Source organism: Balaenoptera acutorostrata, chromosome 4 (genome assembly GCF_949987535.1).
Source record: "Balaenoptera acutorostrata chromosome 4, mBalAcu1.1, whole genome shotgun sequence".
NCBI lineage: Eukaryota > Metazoa > Chordata > Mammalia > Artiodactyla > Balaenopteridae > Balaenoptera > Balaenoptera acutorostrata.
Genome location: NC_080067.1, coordinates 105,062,801 through 105,080,529, shown reverse-complemented (window position 1 = coordinate 105,080,529; position 17,729 = coordinate 105,062,801). Strand labels below are relative to the sequence as shown.

The following is a 17,729-nucleotide window of genomic DNA, read 5'->3' as shown; positions in this document are numbered from 1 at the left end:
AAGATAGATTAGAGATCATTGCTAGTAGCTGAGAAGTAATGAGACCATGGGTTTAGGAAATAGGATTAAGATAAGAGCTTGAGAACACCTGTATTTAGGTGTGCCAAGGAGGAAGAGAAAGATTTAGAAGCTCAGGCAGCAGGAATGAGACGCAGGGCCACCCGAGGGAGGTGTTTCAGGAATTGAAAACCATAGAGATTTGAGAAGATTGGAATGAAATGAAGACTAGTGGGTTATTGTTGTGCACCCATGATGAGCCCGGAATCATGCTGGAGGAAAAGCCACATAAAAGTGTTCTCCTGCACTGCCAACTCTGCTACTTATGAGTGAGGTCACCTTTGGCAAGTTTTTACTTTTTTCTAAATCCTGTCTGCTTCTTCTGTAACGTGGTGACATACATAAGACCTTACTCTGTCTAAATGCCTGAACTCTTGCAGTCTTTCCAGCTCTAAGATCTGTAATTCCTGGGTCCCAGGTATGAATAGCAATAATTGGAAATGTTGTTGTGAGTGAGTGGTGATTCAGTTGGCCCTTTTAGGTCAATCAGGAGGGGATGCAGGATGAAGTGTGTGTCACGTAGATGTAATCTGTATATTTTCTTTCAAAAATAGCAGTGGTGATACTGGTAGTAGATGGAAGGTGGAAGGATAAGGCTGTAAACAATATAGGAATGAAAATATCCAGGGAATTTACAGAGAGACCACAAATATCCCCTAGAATGATGATGGAAATTTTTCTCAAAGCCGCTTATTTTCAAAGAGAGTCTCACTAGTTTGTTCAGGGAAAATTTTGTTGATTGGAAATTTTAAAAGGTCAAGCCCAAAAGACTCTTAAAAGAGGTAGCATGGACCTTAGAATGAGCTTTTAGTTCCTCTCAACAACTGTTTTTTGTGAAGCCCTGATCCTCTCCATGGGCTATGATTCCTCTTTCTTCTGACCTTCTCCAGCAGTGCTTCTCAAACACACAGATCACCTGGGGATCTTGTTAAAATGCACATTTGACTCAGTAGATCAAGGGGTGGAGCTGAGATTCTGCAGCTCTACCAAGTTCCCAGGTGATGCCAATACTGTTACCAAATGCAAGTTCGTGTGCCCAAGGCACAGTGAGGCCAAATAAACCGAAGTTTCGGAGTTTGGAACAGGGAAAGGTTTATTGCAGGGCCAAGCAAGGAGAACAGGTGGCTTGTGTTCAAAAACCCCGAACTCCCTGATGGTTTTTGGGGAGAAGTTTTTATAGGCAAAATTTGGGGTGAGGGCTGCAGGGTGTGTGAATTTCTTCTGATTGGTTGGTGGTGAGGTAACAGGGTGGTGCTCCAGGACTCTTGTGCTCAGCCTGAAGTTACCATCCTCCACCTGGGTGGGGGCCTTAGTTCCTGCAGAAGAATTCAAAGATATATTGTTGTGTATATTCCTTGAGGAGGAACCAAGACCCTGCCCCAAATCTGCACTATTGTTTCTTGATTGCTCCTCCCTTGTTTCTGCATGCCCTCCCTTGTTTCTGCATCCCCTCCCTTGTTTCTGCATCCCCTGCCTTCCCTAACTAGCAACTGTTTGAATCTGCCCTTTGGAACTCAGGGAAGGTCTAGGAGGCAGAATGAAGCCTATTTCCTACAAACAAAAAATGGGGGACACAAAAAGGTTTTGTACCAGGGAGGGACCCACAGGGTCCTGCTTGGTTTCAATACTGCTGGTTTGTGGACCACACTTTGAGGAGCAGGGGCCTAAAATATTTAATTTTACTTCCCACTACAGATAATCATAGTCATCTTGGAACAGTGTAACTTCCCTCGCCAGACTGTGAGCTCTGTTTGCCATGTCTTAAAATAGACTACACATGCATAATGAATGCTCAATAGTAATAGATTAATCCATTCTTACCCCTGTCAGTGATTTGTATTATTCAGTGGTGTCAATAATTTGAATTGTTACAGATAGGGGATTTTTCCTTTTAACTGAGCAATTGAAGCAAATCTGTTGTTCAGAAATAGGCACCGGAATGTAATATAAAATTTTCATATAAAGTTAAAAATACATTTACTATATGACCCATGAAAACACATGCCTACCCAAAGTCTTGTGCTTGAACTTTCAATGTAGTGATGCCAAAATCTCGGCCTCTGTGCTCTGGTGCCAAATTGAATCTTGGAGACACTTTTGGGTGAAATAAAAAAGAATAGCTTTATTGCTTTGCCAGGCAAAGGGGAACACAGAAGGCTCGGCTCCACCTGGGAGGATTTGGTGAGGAGTTCTATAGCAGTAGTTCAAGGGTGGGGTTGCTGATAAGGATCAGGGTGTGTGCAGGGCCTATACTCCTTTAATCTAGCCTTATGTGGTCTTCTGATGAGTTTTGAGGTTATCATACTGTGATCTTCTCTCTGGAACATCTTGCATTTTGTGGGTGTTTTAGTTCTACAGAAGAGCTTAAAGATATTGTTATGTGTGTCCCTTGAGGCAGAACCAGGACTCTGTTCCAAGCAGGCTGCACCACTGTTTCTTGACTGTTCCTCCCTTGACTCTGCATCCCCTCCCTTCCCTGATTAGCAACTGTTGGAATCTACCCTTAGGAACTCAGGGAAGGTCATGGAGGCTAGAGTCTGTTCCCTACAAACAAGGAACAGGGGACACAGAAATGCTTCCATGCCCAGGGGCTCCACAGGGTCCTGCTTGGTTTCAGTAGCTGTATTTATAATAACTAAAACCAAAAAGTAACCAAATGTTTATTAACTGGTGAATTGATAAACAAATTGTGATTGTGGTGTAGCCATACAATGGAATACTACTTAGCAATGTCAACTGATTTAAAAAAGTGCACAACCTAAAAGCTGAGAATTATGTTTTATTCAGTGCCCTATCTGAGTACTATAACCTGAGAGACAGCGCCTTAGATAGCTCTGAGGACCTGTTCCAAAGAGGTAAAGGAGAAGCCAGGATATAGAGGAGTTTTTGCTGAAACAAACCTACAGACGTAGTTGAACATCAAAAGATTACTGCTAAAAAACAGACATCTCAAGTTAACGATTTTAGTACTTTTCTATGTGTGGGAAGATGCAAAGTCTGGACTCATTGAAATTATTCCTTTGATATACATCTTAACTGTCTAGGGCCCATATCCTGTTTTTCTCCACCTCAGGGTGTACTGTTGGGGGACGGGGGGTGTTGGGGGGGCGGTGGCTGCAGTGGCTGATGGTTTGCTTGTGGGCAACATTGCTGTTTGCTGAAATGGTAGGCAACCTTTTTTTCTTTGTTTTTTTTTTTGTCCACAGCAATAAAAAGGAAAAAGGCATGAATTCCTGGTAGAAGTAACAACATGAACAATTTTTTTCAAAAGCATTATACTAATATAAATAAGCCAGAAATAAGATACATACTGTATGATTCCATTTATATGAACTTTTAGAGAAAGCAGAACTATAGTGATAAACAGATCAGGGGCCAGGAACTAGGGGAAGAGAGTTGGCTGCAAAGAGGGACAACACAGGAACTTTTAGGCTTGTTGGAAATGTTTAGTATGATTTTGGTGATTGTTACACAACCTTACAGATTTGTCAAAACTCATGAAATTGTATGCTTAAAAGTGGTGGATTTCATTATAATTTTCTTCCCTCTATACAGTTAATTTTAATTTAATTAATTTTTTTAAAGTTTATTTATTTTTGGCTGCTTTGGGTCTTCATTGCTGCGTGCGGGCTTTCTCTAGTTGTGGTGAGCAGGGGCTACTCTTCACTGCGGTGCGCGGGCTTCTCATTGTGGTGGCTTCTCTTGTTGCAGAGCTCAGGCTCTAGGCACGCGGGTTTCAGTAGTTGTGGCACATGGGCTCAGTAGTTGTGGCTCGAGGGCTCTAGAGCACAGGCTCAGTAGTTGTGGCTCATGGACCCAGTTGCTCCACGGCATGTGGAATATTCCCAAAGCAGGGATCAAACCCGTGTCCCCTGCACTGGCAGGCAGACTCTCAACCACTGCACCACCAGGGACGTTCCACAGTTAGTTTTAAAAATTGGCCACCGTCATTAACCTGTTAACAATATCTATTACTCTTTAGAGTCTATCTTATCAATAGGACATTAATATAAGAAATAGAGAAAATTTCCACTCTGGGAAAAGAAATGGGTCTCTGGGAGAAAATATGAATAAACAGTAGGATCATAAGAAGTTCCCTTAAAAGCTTCTTTGTGTATTTTCAACGAAGCTGAGGCCAAAGGGAGAGATCTTGAAAACAGGAACTTCAGTTCATTTATTTTTAACATCTAATATAGTGTGCTATTAGCTGAATGATTTTAGTCTGTCCTGCTGCACTATTAAGAAACAAAATTCTGCTGAAACATCATTTCTCTTCTTTTTATATTCTTTGCAGTGAGCATACCCAATTTTGGGGGCAGGATTTGGTCATCTGCTTCAGCAGTGACAGCTTAGCTTTTATTAGCTGAAAAGATCTATCTACATATGCTGAGGATGAAATCTGGGAAAAGCATTGGCTTTCTTTTATTTATATTTTAAATTTTATTTATTTATTTTTTATACAGCAGGTTCTTAGTAGTTATCTATCTTATACACATCAGTTTATACATGTCAATCCCAATCGCCCAATTCATCACACCACCATCCCTACCACACCGTGGTTTTCCCCCCCTTGGTGTCCATACGTTTGTTCTCTACATCTGTGTCTCAACTTCTGCCCTGCAAACCGGTTCATCTATACCATTTTTCTAGGTTCCACATACATGCGTTAATATACGATATTTGTTTTACTCTTTCTGACTTACTTCACTCTGTATGACAGTCTCTAGATCTATCCACGTCTCAACAAATGACTCAGTTTCGTTCCTTTTTATGGCTGAGTAATATTCCATTGTATATACGTGCCACATCTTCTTTATACATTCATCTGTCGATGGGCATTTAGGTTGCTTCCATGTCCTGGCTATTGTAAATAGTGCTGCAATGAACATTGAGGTGCATGTGTCTTTTTATATTATGGTTTTCTCTGGGTATATGCCCAGTAGTGGGATTGCTGGATCATATGGTAATTCTATTTTTAGTTTTTTAAGGAACCTCCATATTGTTCTCCATAGTGGCTGTATCAATTTACAATCCCACCAACAGTGCAGGAGGGTTCCCTTTTCTCCACACCCTCTCCAGCATTTGTTGTTTGGAGATTTTCTGATGATACCCATTCTAACTGGTGTGAGGTGATACCTCATTGTAGTTTTGATTTGCATTTCTCTAATAATTAGTGGTGTTGAGCAGCTTTTCATGTGCTTCTTGGCCATCTGTATGTCTTCTTTGGAGAAATGTCTATTTAGGTCTTCTGCCCATTTTTGAATTGGGTTGTTTGTTTCTTTAATATTGAGCTGAAAGAGCTGTTTATATATTTTGGAGATTAATCCTTTGTCCGTTGATTCGTTTGCAAATATTTTCTCCCATTCTGAGGGTTGTCTTTTCGTCTTGTTTATGGTTTCCTTTGCTGTGCAAAAGCTTTGAAGTTTCATTAGGTCCCATTTGTTTATTTTTGTTTTTATTTCCATTACTCTAGGAGGTGGATCAAAAAAGATCTTGCTGTGATATATGTCAGAGTGTTCTTCCTATGTTTTCCTCTAAGAGTTTTATAGTGTCCGGTCTTACATTTAGGTCTCTAATCCATTTTGAGTTTATTTTTGTGTATGGTGTTAGGGAGTATTCTAATTTCATTCTTTTACATGTAGCTGTCCAGTTTTCCCAGCACCACTTATTGAAGAGACTGTCTTTTCTCCATTGTATATCTTTGCCTCCTTTGTTCACGGATTAGTTGACCATAGGTGCGTGGGTTTATCTCTGGGCTTTCTATCTTGTTCCATTGACCTATGTTTCTGTTTTTGTGCCAGTACCATATTGTCTTGATTACTGTAGCTTTGTAGTATAGTCTGAAGTCAGGGAGTCTGATTCCTCCAGCTCCGTTTTTTCCCCTCAAGACTGCTTTGGCTATTCGGGGTCTTTTGTGTCTCCATACAAATTTTAAGATGATTTGTTTTAGTTCCGTAAAAAATGCCATTGGTAATTTGATAGGGATTGCATTGAATCGGTAGATTGCTTTGGGTAGTATAGTCATTTTCACAATATTGATTCTTCCAATCCAAGAACATGGTATATTTCTCCATCTGTTGGTATCATCTTTGATTTCTTTCATCAGTGTCTTACAGTTTTCTGCATACAGGTCTTTTGTCTCCTTAGGTAGGTTTATTCCTAGGTATTTTATTCTTTTTGTTGCAATGGTAAATGGGAGTGTTTCCATAGTTTCTGTTTCATATTTTTCATCATTAGTGTATAGGAATGCAAGAGATTTCTGTGCATTAATTTTGTATCCTGCAACTTTACCAAATTCATTGATTAGCTCTAGTAGTTTTCTGGTTGCATTTTTAGGATTCTCTATGTATAGTATATCATGTCATCTGCAAACAGTGAGAGTTTTACTTCTTCTTTTCCAGTTTGTATTCCTTTTATTTCTTTTTCTTCTCTGATTGCCGTGGCTAGGACTTCCAAAACTATGTTGAATAATAGTGGTGAGAGTGGGCATCCTTGTCTCGTTCCTGATCTTAGAGGAAATGCTTTCAGTTTTTCACCATTGAGAATGATGTTTGCTGTGGGTTTGTCATATATGGCCTTTATTATGTTGAGGTAAGTTCCCTCCATGCCCACTTTCTGGACAGTTTTTACCATAAATAGGTGTTGAATTTTGTCAGAAAGCATTTTCTGCATCTATTGAGATGATCATATGGTTTTTATTGTTCAGTTTGTTAATATTGTGTATCACATTGATTGATTTGTGTATATTGAAGAATCCTTGCCTCCCTGGGATAAATCCCACTTGATCATGGGGTATGATCCTTTTAATGTGTTGTTGGATTCTGTTTGCTATTATTTTGTTGAGGATTTTTGCATCTATACTCATCAGTAATACTGGTAAGTAATTTTCTTTTTTTGTAGTATCTCTGTCTGGTTTTGGTATCAGGATGATTGTGGCCTCGTAGAATGAGTTTGGGAGTATTCCTTCCTCTGCAATTTTTTGGAAGAGTTTGAGAAGGATGGGTGTTAGCTCTTCTCTAAATGTTTGATAGAATTAACCTGTGAAGGCATCCAGTCCTGGACTTTTGTTTGTTGGAAGATTTTTTTTTAATAAATTAAAAAATATATATTTATTTTTGGTTGTGTTGGGTCTTTGTTGCTGCACACAGGCTGTCTCTAGTTGCGGCGAGCAGGGCCTACTCTTCATTGTGGTGCACGGGCTTCTCATTGCAGTGGCTTCCCTAGTTGTGGAGTACGGGCTCTAGGCGCACATGCTTCAGTAGTTGTGGCTTGCGGACTGTAGAGCGCAGGCTCAGTAGTTGTGGCACACAGGCTTAGTTGCTCTGCAGCATGTGGGATCTTCTCAGACCAGGGATCAAACCTGTGTCCCCTGCATTGGCAGGCGGATTCTTAACCACTGTGCCTCCAGGGAAGTCCCTGTTGGAAGATTTTTAATCATAGTTTCAATTTCATTACTTGTGATTGGTCTGTTCATATTTTCTATTTTTTCCTGGTTCAATCTTGGAAGGTTATACCTTTCGAAATATTTGTCTATTTCTTCCAGGTTGTCCATTTTATTGGCATAGAGTTGATTGTAGTAGTCTCTTATGATGCTTTGTATTTCTGCAGTGTCCGTTGTAACTTCTTCTTTTTCATTTCTAATTTTACTGATTTGAGTCCTCTCCCTCTTTTTCTTGATGAGTCTGGCTAAAGGTTTATCAGTTTTGTTTATCTTCTCAAAGAACCAGCTTTTAGTTTTATTGATCTTTGCTATTGTCTTCTTTATTTCTATTTCATTTATTTCTGCTCTGATCTTTATGATTTCTTTCCTTCTACTAACTTTGGGTTTTGTTTGTTCTTCTTTCTCTAGTTCCTTTAGGTGTAAGGTTAGATTGTTTATTTGAGATTTTTCTTGTTTTTTGAGGTAGGATTATATTGCTATAAACTACCCTCTTAGAACTGCCTTTGCTCCATCCCATAGGTTTTGGATCATTGTTTTTTCGTTGTCATTTGTCTCTAGGTATTTTCTGATTTCCCCTTTGATTTCTTCAGTGATCTCTTGGTTATTTAGTAACGTATTGTTTAGCCTCCATGTGTTTGTGTTTTTTACGTTTTTTCCCCTGTAATTGATTTCTAATCGTATAACGTTGTGGTCAGAAAAGATGCTTGATATAATTTTAGTTTTCTTAAATTTACCAAGGCTTGATTTGTGACCCAAGATGTGATCTCTTCTCAAGAATGTTCCATGGGCACTTGAGAAGAAAGAGTAATCTATTGTTTTTGGATGGAATGTCCTATAAATATCAATTAAATCTATCTGGTCTATTGTATTATTTAAAACTTGTTTTCTTATTAATTTTCTGTCTGGATAATCTGTCCATTGGTGTAAGTGAGGTGTTAAAGTCACCCACTATTATTGTGTTACTGTTGATTTCCTCTATTATAGCTGTTAGCAGTTGCCTTATGTATTGAGGTGCTCCTATGTTGGGTGCATACATAATTGTTATATCTTCTTCTTGGATTGATCCCTTGATCATTATGTAGTGTCCTTCCTTGTCTCTTGTAACATTCTTTATTTTAGAGTCTATTTTATCTGATATGAGTATTGCTACTCCTGCTTTCTTTTGGTTTCCCTTTGCATGGAATATCTTTTTCCATCCCCTCACTTTCAGTCTGTATGTGTCCCTAGGTATGAAGTGGGTGTCTTGTAGACAGCATATATATGGGCCTTGTTTTTGTATTCATTCAGCGAGCCTGTGTCTTTTCGTTGGAGCATTTAATCCATTCACATTTAAGGTAATTATCGATATGTATGTTCCTGTGGCCATTTTCCTAATTGTTATGGGTTTGTTTTCGTAGGTCCTTTTCTTCTCTTGTGTTTCCCACTTAGAGAAGTTCCTTTAGCATTTGTTGTAGAGCTGGTTTGGTAGTGCTGAATTCTCTTAGCTTTTGCTTGTCTGTAAAGCTTTTGATTTCTCCATCGAATCTGAATGAGATCCTTGCGGGGTAGAGTAATTTTGGTTGTAGGTTCTTCCCTTTCATCACTTTAAATATATCGTGCCACTCCCTTCTGCCTTGTAGAGTTTCTGCTGAGAAGTCAGCTGTTAACCTTATGGGAGTTCCCTTGAATGTTATTTGTCGTTTTTCCCTTGCTGCTTTCAATAATTTTTCTTTGTCTTTAATTTTTGTCAATTTGATTACTATGTGTCTCGCCGTGTTTCTCCTTGGGTTTATCCTGCCTGGGACTCTGTGCTTCCTGGACTTGGGTGCCTATTTCCTTTCCCATGTTAGGGAAGTTTTTGACTATAATCTCTTCAAATATTTTCTCTGGTCCTTTCTCTCTCTCTTCTCCTTCTGGGACCCCTATAATGTGAATGTTGTTGCACTTAATGTTGTCCCAGAGGTCTCTTAGGCTGTCTTCATTTCTTTTCATTCTTTTTTCTTTACTCTGTTCCACTGCAGTGAATTCCACCATTCTGTCTTCCGGGTCATCTATCCGTTCTTCTGCCTCTGCTATTGATTCCTTCTAGTGTATTTTTCATTTCAGTTATTGTATTGTTCATTTCTGTTTGTTCTTTAATTCTTCTAGGTGTTTGTTAAACATTTCTTGTATCTTCTCGATCTTTGCCTCCATTCTTTTTCCGAGGTCTTGGATCATCTTCGCTATCATTATTCTGAATCCCTTTTCCTTATCTCCACTTCATTTAGTTGTTTTTCTGGGGTTTTATCTCATCCCTTCATCTGGTACATAGTCCTCTGCCTATACGTTTTGCCTGTCTTTCTGTGAATGTGGTTTTCGTTCCACAGACTGCAGAATTGTAGTTCTTCTTGTTTCTGCTGTCTGCCCTCTGGTGGGTGAGGCTATCTAAGAGGCTTGTGCAAGCTTCCTGATGGGGGGGACTGGTGGTGGGTAGAGCCAAGCACTGGCTTTCTTGAAAGACTGAAAGAAGAGGTGTGTGTATACATATAGGAACTAGCTGCATAGCATTGTATAGCAGAAGAATTGAGGGGGAAGAAGAGAGAAAGAAAATTATGCGTATTCTTCTGCTATGCAGAAAGGAAACTATGTATTTAGAAATCAGCCAGAATGTATACAGTTGGTCTAATTTGTTGAAACTATACTAATAGCTTTTCCAGGGGGGAGGTACATAAATCAAATTATAATTTTCTATTAATTTATTCAGTAATATCAGATTATTTCCCCTTAATTTGTATTAAATAACAGTAGCTCAGAACTTCAGATTTAAATTTAGCTTTTTTAGGTGGTGTAATATTGCATACTGAATTTTATATGTGCTATTCTTTATTTTTAAATTTTGGCCTATTGAGAATTTTCAGATCCTTCTAGTAGAAATCTGATCAACGAGACTACCAATTCCTTAAGATTTATCTCTTTAATTTTGAAATGAACAGTTTTTTCTTTTGTATTTTAATGTTTCTAAGTAAGTATATTTTATTTATTTATTTTTGGCTGTGTTGGGTCTTCGTTTCTGTGTGAGGGCTTTCTCTAGTTGCGGCAAGTGGTGGCCACTCTTCATCACGGTGCGCGGGCCTCTCATTATCGCAGCCTCTCTTGCTGCGGAGCACAGGCTCCAGACGCGTAGGCGCAGTAATTGTGGCTCACAGGCCTAGTTGCTCCATGGCATGTGGGATCTTCCCAGACCAGGGCTCGAATCCATGTCCCCTGCATTGGCAGGCAGATTCTCAACCACTGCGCCACCAGGGAAGCCCTAAGTATATTTTAATAAATGCATACTTTAATGTGTATCATTCCCTTGCTTAACAAGGTATTAAGTGAATACATTAAGTTCTTGCTGTTATAGTTAAAAAATACAGTAATTATAGTTCTCCAGAATGTACAATTTAGAAGTTTCCCATAATGTACATTATAAAAACACAGAGAGATCTCTTGAGTGGGGATGATAGCACCCCTGTTTTCATCATCGTATGTGAAAAGGGCTTAGTGCAGTGCTGGGCATTTTGTAAGTACTTAATAAAGTGTGCTATTATTTATATGATCATCAGCACCAGAGGGTGGAGGTCCTTGTTATATAAATGAGGCTTCTGGACACATTTGGATCATACCATTAATAATAAGGGTCATTACTTGAAAGAGGGGTAATAACTGAGTTAAAGAGGACTGAGGGCTTTCCATCCATTGCTGCGAGGTCCTGTGTGTCTTCTTTAAGGCTTGGGCTCTATGGAGACAGCTAGATCTAGGAGGCTTAGGGGACCCATGGGGCTGGACTAAGAGACTTAGACATTAATGCATAGGTAGAGCTGCAGCTCATGCTCACAGGGGCATGTGATTGCAGAGAAGAGTCATAAGCTGAGCAGTAAATACATCCTGCCTTCCTTCCTCTTCGTAAGATCTGTTGCCAAGTTCAGACAGTCTCGGGTATGTGTCAGTGTGAGCTGAGGTCTGGTGGAGACCTGAATGAAGAAGAGCCTCTCCCAGGGTTGAATGGACACAGGCTGAGAGCAGGGCCACCTGGTAAGATTGTGGAGGTGACCCTTGAACAGGGGCACCTGGCTGAGAGGAAAGTTGTGGTTGAAATCCTGCCCGTGCCAAGCTATGTGCCCACAGGGCTGTGTGGAGCCAGATGGGGTGTCCTTTTCTATTTCGCACAAAGATGCAAGTTATCGAGTATTTTTGCTGAGCAGAGGTACGCTGGATGAGAGAGGAGACCAAGCAGCAGCAGAGCAAGACCTCTGTCACTGGTGAAGCAGAGGGTATCAAGGGATAGAGCGGATGAGTACGTGGTGTAGGATCCTAGCTACTTAGAATTGGATGTTTGATTGCTGAGCTGCCGGGGTAGCTGAGAGAGAGAATGAAGACCTTGGAAAACTAGGATGTAATTCAGGGACCCGGCAACGGGAACTCCGGCCAGGTGAATGACATGTCCAAGTGTGGGATCAGTAGGAACTTGACCAAACTGTTGAGCTGCTGCTGGAGGCGTCTCAGGCTCCTTTTCCTTTGGGCCAGGATCAGGCTCACAGGTTGGGGTAGAGCTGAGCCTACAGATGGGCACCGGGATGTGTCTGCAGCTGAGCCTAGAGGTCACTGGGTGGAGAGAGGCCAGGCGGGCTGGGTCCGTCTGTGTGTGGAAGCATGTTTCTTCCTTGGAGTCATGTGATATTGACTGAGATACCCACAGGGTTTTTGTGCTTAGAGAATAGAATGATGTTTCCAGAATTATTGCTGAATGTGCTTTTTTCTAACTGGTTGTTGGAAAAACAAGCCTCTAGGTTTCAAAAAGCATTAGAGAGTCTAAAAATAAGAATCTGACCATTTTCAAGTGTCATTCCGTAGGGTTTTTGTTTTGTTTTTATAAGCAATGCTATTATGGTTGCCCTGGGGCTCAAGAATGTGCATTGAAATAGGAATCCTCCAGTTTGATTCTTAAGCATACTGAAGTTTGAGGATCACTGCTCCAGGACACTCAATAGAACCATGGAGAAAAAAAAAAAAAAAGGATTTACTGAAATCCAGAATAGGGTGGGGAAGAACAAGGTTGTGAGTAATAGGGTTTTATTTAAGCACAGTTTGTGACTATAAACTTTATCTCCATTTCAATTCCTAGAATTGATACTGCTTAGGGAGCTGGTAGGATGGGCAGATGAGACATTCTGTCATGTTTAGTCTGGTATCAGGAGGCTGGACCTGCACCAATTTGTAAAAGCTCACATCTGGAGAGCAGCAGTATAGTGTGTGGACTCTGGTCTGATAGATACAGGTTTGAGTCTGTTCTGCAATTTATTAGCTCAGGTAAGTTAATATTCCTCTCAGAGCTTCAGTTTTCTCATCTGTGAAATGGGAATTGTAAGTTTACTATTTCCCTCACAGGGCGGTTGTGAGGATTACATGAGGTAATACACCAAAAGCATCTGTTGGGGGCCTTGACAAATGCTAAGCACTACTATATCTTAATGATTCTAATCAGCCATGATTCATTAGGCATTTGCCATGTGCTAGGCATTTTGGATAAAAAATCAATACAAAGCATCTAGTTATGAGATCTGTAACTGCATTCAACGATTATCTACTTAGCATCTTCTGTGTGACACGTAGAAGTAGATAAATAAATGCAAATAAAATGATTGACAAGTCCTGCTCTCATGGAGTGGGGTCATTATTGTAACATCTGTTATGGTCTCTGTATTTCAGTACGTTCCTCCATGGTTCTCTTGAGAATCCTAGAGCAGTGATTCTCAAACTGTAGTTTGGGTCGGCATAAGAATCAGACTGGAGTGTTCTTGTTTCAATATACTTTTCCAAGCCCTAGAGACTCAGATGAAGTAGGGGCTCGGGAACGCACATGTTAACAAGCCCTCGGCTGGTGCTGACCCTTGGACCTGCCATGTCACTTTGGGGAACGCTGTCCTGCAGCCCTCTCCCCGCAACCCGTGTCTGTATTTTCCCTTTTGGAACTCTGCCCATCGACAGCGCACTGTCAGGAAGTTGTCAATTAGAATTTTCTCTTTTGGGTTCTCCTCATGTATTCTGTCTTGATAGACAGGATGACACCAGTAATAGAACTGTGAGAAAGAAATGGTCAGACTTAAGTCTGTTTCTGTCTCTTAAACTGTGTGAGTTGGGACAACTCACTGAATCGCAGAAACTTTCATTTCCCTCATTCATCAAGAAGATGATGCCTGCACATCTGTTTTTTTTTTTTTTTTTTAACATCTTTATTGGAGTATAATTGCTTTACAATGGTGTGTTAGTTTCTGCTTTATAACAAATTGAATCAGCTATACATATACATATATCCCCATATATCCTCCCTCTTGCTTCTCCCTCCCACCCTCTCTATCCCACCCCTCTAGGTGGTCACAAAGCACCGAGCTGATCTCCCTGTGCTATGCGGCTGCTTCCCACTATTTTACATTTGGTAGTGTATATATAAGTCCATGCCACTCTCTCACTTCCTCCCAGCTTACCCTTCCCCCTCCCCGTGTCCTCAAGTCCATTCTCTATGTCTGTGTCTTTATTCCTGTCCTGCCCCTAGGTTCTTCAGAACCATTTTTTTTTTTTTTTAGATTCCATATATATGTGTTAGCATACGGTATTTGTTTTTATCTTTCTGACTGACTTCACTCTCTGTGACAGACTCTTGCACATCTGTTTATCAAGCTTGTTTTGAGCCTTAAATGAAGTGATGGACATACAAGCATTTTATGAACTTATAAAATATACTGTTATTATTAAAGAGAAGGAAGACCTGTTGCCAAGATTGAGCTCACTTTGGCATATGCAGATTATTCATCTATTGGGTTATGTATCATAATTTGGGAAGAAATAAACATTTGATCTCTGCCAGTGATTCCTGCTCTCCCTTGACACCCTCTACTCACACTTTCGGTGAATAATTGCTTTATGGCTTAAACTTTGTGAAGGATGTTTTAGGGACTCTGGTCTTAGTAGCATCTGCAGCCAAGAAGCTGATATGTGTTGTTTAATGTCAAGATCTTGAAACTTGTTTGTTTTGGTAATTGAAGCTATATTGAAGGGGCTTTTTTTTTTTTTTTCCTCCCCTTAAAGCAGGCACTCTATGTTAAATTCTTACTGGTGTTCCTTTGAGTCTTTTGCTCAAAGCAAAATGGTTGTTTCATTTATAGACTTATAATTAGAGAATTCAGTTATTTGTGGAAGTTTTTGCTGTGAGCAAGCAGAGGCACTCTACATGTTTATCACAAGGATATCCTGGCTGGCCCCAGTTTGCTTTGCAACTTGAATATGGATGTTTTGAATTGCCCATGACATGTGAGAGAGTGGCAAAGCTTCCAAAATTTTTCTCAGGTGGTGTATGCAGTGGCTCTTCACGAGTAGGTTCATTTTACTTTTTGAAGGAAAAAAATGTTTTCTCACACTTCTTTGTCTTCAGCTAAACCACAAACTGGTGAGGAAAAAAACATCTCGCTTACCCATATTTTCGTGCTCTGTAAAGTGATATATAAATTTCCCAAAGAATATGTTTTGAGGGACAGATAAGCAAATTGAACTGTAAATACTGAGTTGTTTCTCTAGACTTTCATATGCTGTCTTACCTTAGATGTAAATATGTTTTTAAAAAATTGCTGATACTGATAAGTGGCATCCTTGTTGGGTGTTTGCAAAACTGATGTTACTCTGGGTGGAGTTTTAAATATTTAATCTGAGTATTTAAGCAGATTGTTTGGTGACTATTTTGGCCCATGGTAAAATGCCTTCCAGGACAGTCTTAAGCCTGGTATCAGTAATTTCTAAAACTCTCTCTGTCCAAGTCTAACTTGTGGATTCTAGAACATCCAGAGTTTCCAAACACCCCTGATATCTGAGACTGTCCAATGTACAACAAAAAAGGCTTAATTCTAGTGTATTTCAGCTGAGTCACAGGGTATAGAAAGAATTCCATTGTGTTCTTTGGAGTCTTTTATATTTATCCTACATTCATGTTTGCGTGACACTTGAATGAAAAAAACAAAAAACATTTTGCAGAGGCCAGTTCAGTCAAAGGGCTGAATGAGCCAAGGCCAGGCCACGCCAGCTCCCTATGTCCTGCCATCGTGAATCATGACTCGTGGCCTCTGGCCAAAGTGTTTAATATTAGCACTTCTCTCACACATGAAAGGGAGGAAGCAGAGCTAGCATTTGTTGAACATGTCATAAGGGCCGGGCTCTGGGCTAGCTATCTTGCTGTCTTTGTTTCCTCGATTAACCAGTTCAGTGATGTGTCCAACATCTCCCATGCCTCACTGTCTTAGACTTTTACTCTCATCATCCCAAACCTTAATTCTCTCCATTACTTGGATTTTACCAGTTATTTCTCAAGAAGCACAGAACCATACTTTTTCTTTTTTTTTTACCCACTAATGATCATGCAATTTATTTCTTGCTTTTTACCAAGAACTTAAGGTGATTTCTAAAATAATGCACAGTACATCAAGACATACATTGCAAATGGGCAAGGAAGACAGAATAAAGTGGAAAGGGAAGCACAGGCCTGAGGTGACCTATGAGTCCTTTCCATGCTTTACTCCCTTTGCCAGCAGAGGACGTGGCCTTTCCGCCACAGCCGTGCCCAACTGACTCTTTCTGTCAGACCAGTAAGAATACTGCACAGACTACATTAAGGGCAGGTCAAGTTTCCCTCTGGTTTTCGCAAAACCCATGCATTTTACTGTATAGAAAAAAAGCACAGCTGGCTTTAGCTTTAGAAAACAAACAACCATAAAATATACAAACTTATTCAGCACATATTCTTGTGTCCTAGGTTATGCCAGACTCCCATCATTTTGGCCACTCTATCTAATAGCCCAAAGAGGTTGGCTGTGTGCTCTCACTCCTCAACATGTGAGAACAGTCAGGTTGGAAAAGGGAGACTGATTTACCTAAGGCCCCTCTCCAAGCCAGGAATGATGTGGAGTTGGGCCATGATTCCTGTCTTCTGATTTCTAACCAGTATTGACTCTTCACGGGGATTATGTCCGCTAAATTAGAAGTATGTGTAAACTACTGCCTTAACTGCAGTGAGAAGCAACAGCTGACACCAAGGGAGGTGTGCCCAGCAATCTGCACGGGATAATCCCTACAGTTTAGGGTCAACTCCAAACAGCCCCACACCCTCATTAGCTCCAGAGGGTCTCAACTCTAATGGAGCCCAGAACAATTATTACATTTGTTACGATGACCTCACATGATCAAGAACGGCTTCATTTATTTTTGGTAGATTATACTTAAGAAGGCAATGGAGCTCTTTAAGAATCTAACCAATCAACTATACTTCAATAAAATTAAAAAAAAAAAAAAAAGAATCTAACCAGACTCACACGTTCAACACTGCCTTGCCCCAACTGAGGTTAATAGAGACGGACGGGAGTGAGCCCAGTGGTACATTCAAGTATCTAGATGGACCAGAAACTTGATAAGAGATGCAAAGAGATAGTATATCTGTTTAAGCAACATGCATTGAAATAGAAGATCCAGTATAGAAACATATATTAAATTTGTCTTTTGCATTTAATTACATGTAGAAGTGGGAGCATACTCATTTCTGCCTTTGAAGCAGAAGTGGGAACTAAGCAAAATGTTTTAGGCTATAAAAAATATATTTTGTAAAGGAGTTTTGTTTTGTTTTTGTTTTGTTTTTTTTGCATTTATACTCTAGAGAGGATTGTGTCCAGGTGTGTGTCTATCTATAAATGTACAGTGACCTATACTGTCCATTTAGTATAAAAACAAGCAAATAATTAGCTAAATTTACCTGTGCTGTGATATGGTGCATCTAAAAGTATGTAAAAATTGAGGATGTGGGAGGACTTCCCTGGTGGCACAGTGGTTAAGAATCCAGCTGCCAATGCAGGGGACATGGGTTCGAGCCCTTTCTGGGAAGATCCCACATGCCGCGAAGCAACTAAGCCTGTGCACCACAACTACTGAGCCTGCGCTCTAGAGCCCGTGAGCCACAACTACTGAGCCCACGCACCACAACTACTGAAGCCTGCATGCCTAGAGCCTGTGCTCGGCAACAAGAGAAGCCACTGCAGTGAGAAGCCTGCGCACCGCAACTAGGGAAAGCCCGTCAGCAGCAATGAAGACCCAAAGCAGACAAAAATAAATTAATTAATTAGTTAATTAAAAAAAAATTGAGGTTGTGGGAAATATTTTTTAGTAGCTTTTTTCCCCCAGTTTTTTAAAATGAGAAAATGAC

The 17,729-nt window shown here is 40.2% G+C and overlaps 1 protein-coding gene across 8 annotated transcripts in view; it reads left to right on the top strand.

Moving 5' to 3' along the window:
- Positions 1–17,729, top strand: part of ST3GAL6 (ST3 beta-galactoside alpha-2,3-sialyltransferase 6) — an 86,753-nt gene that overhangs the window by 22,848 nt on the left and 46,176 nt on the right. The window lies entirely within an intron of this gene.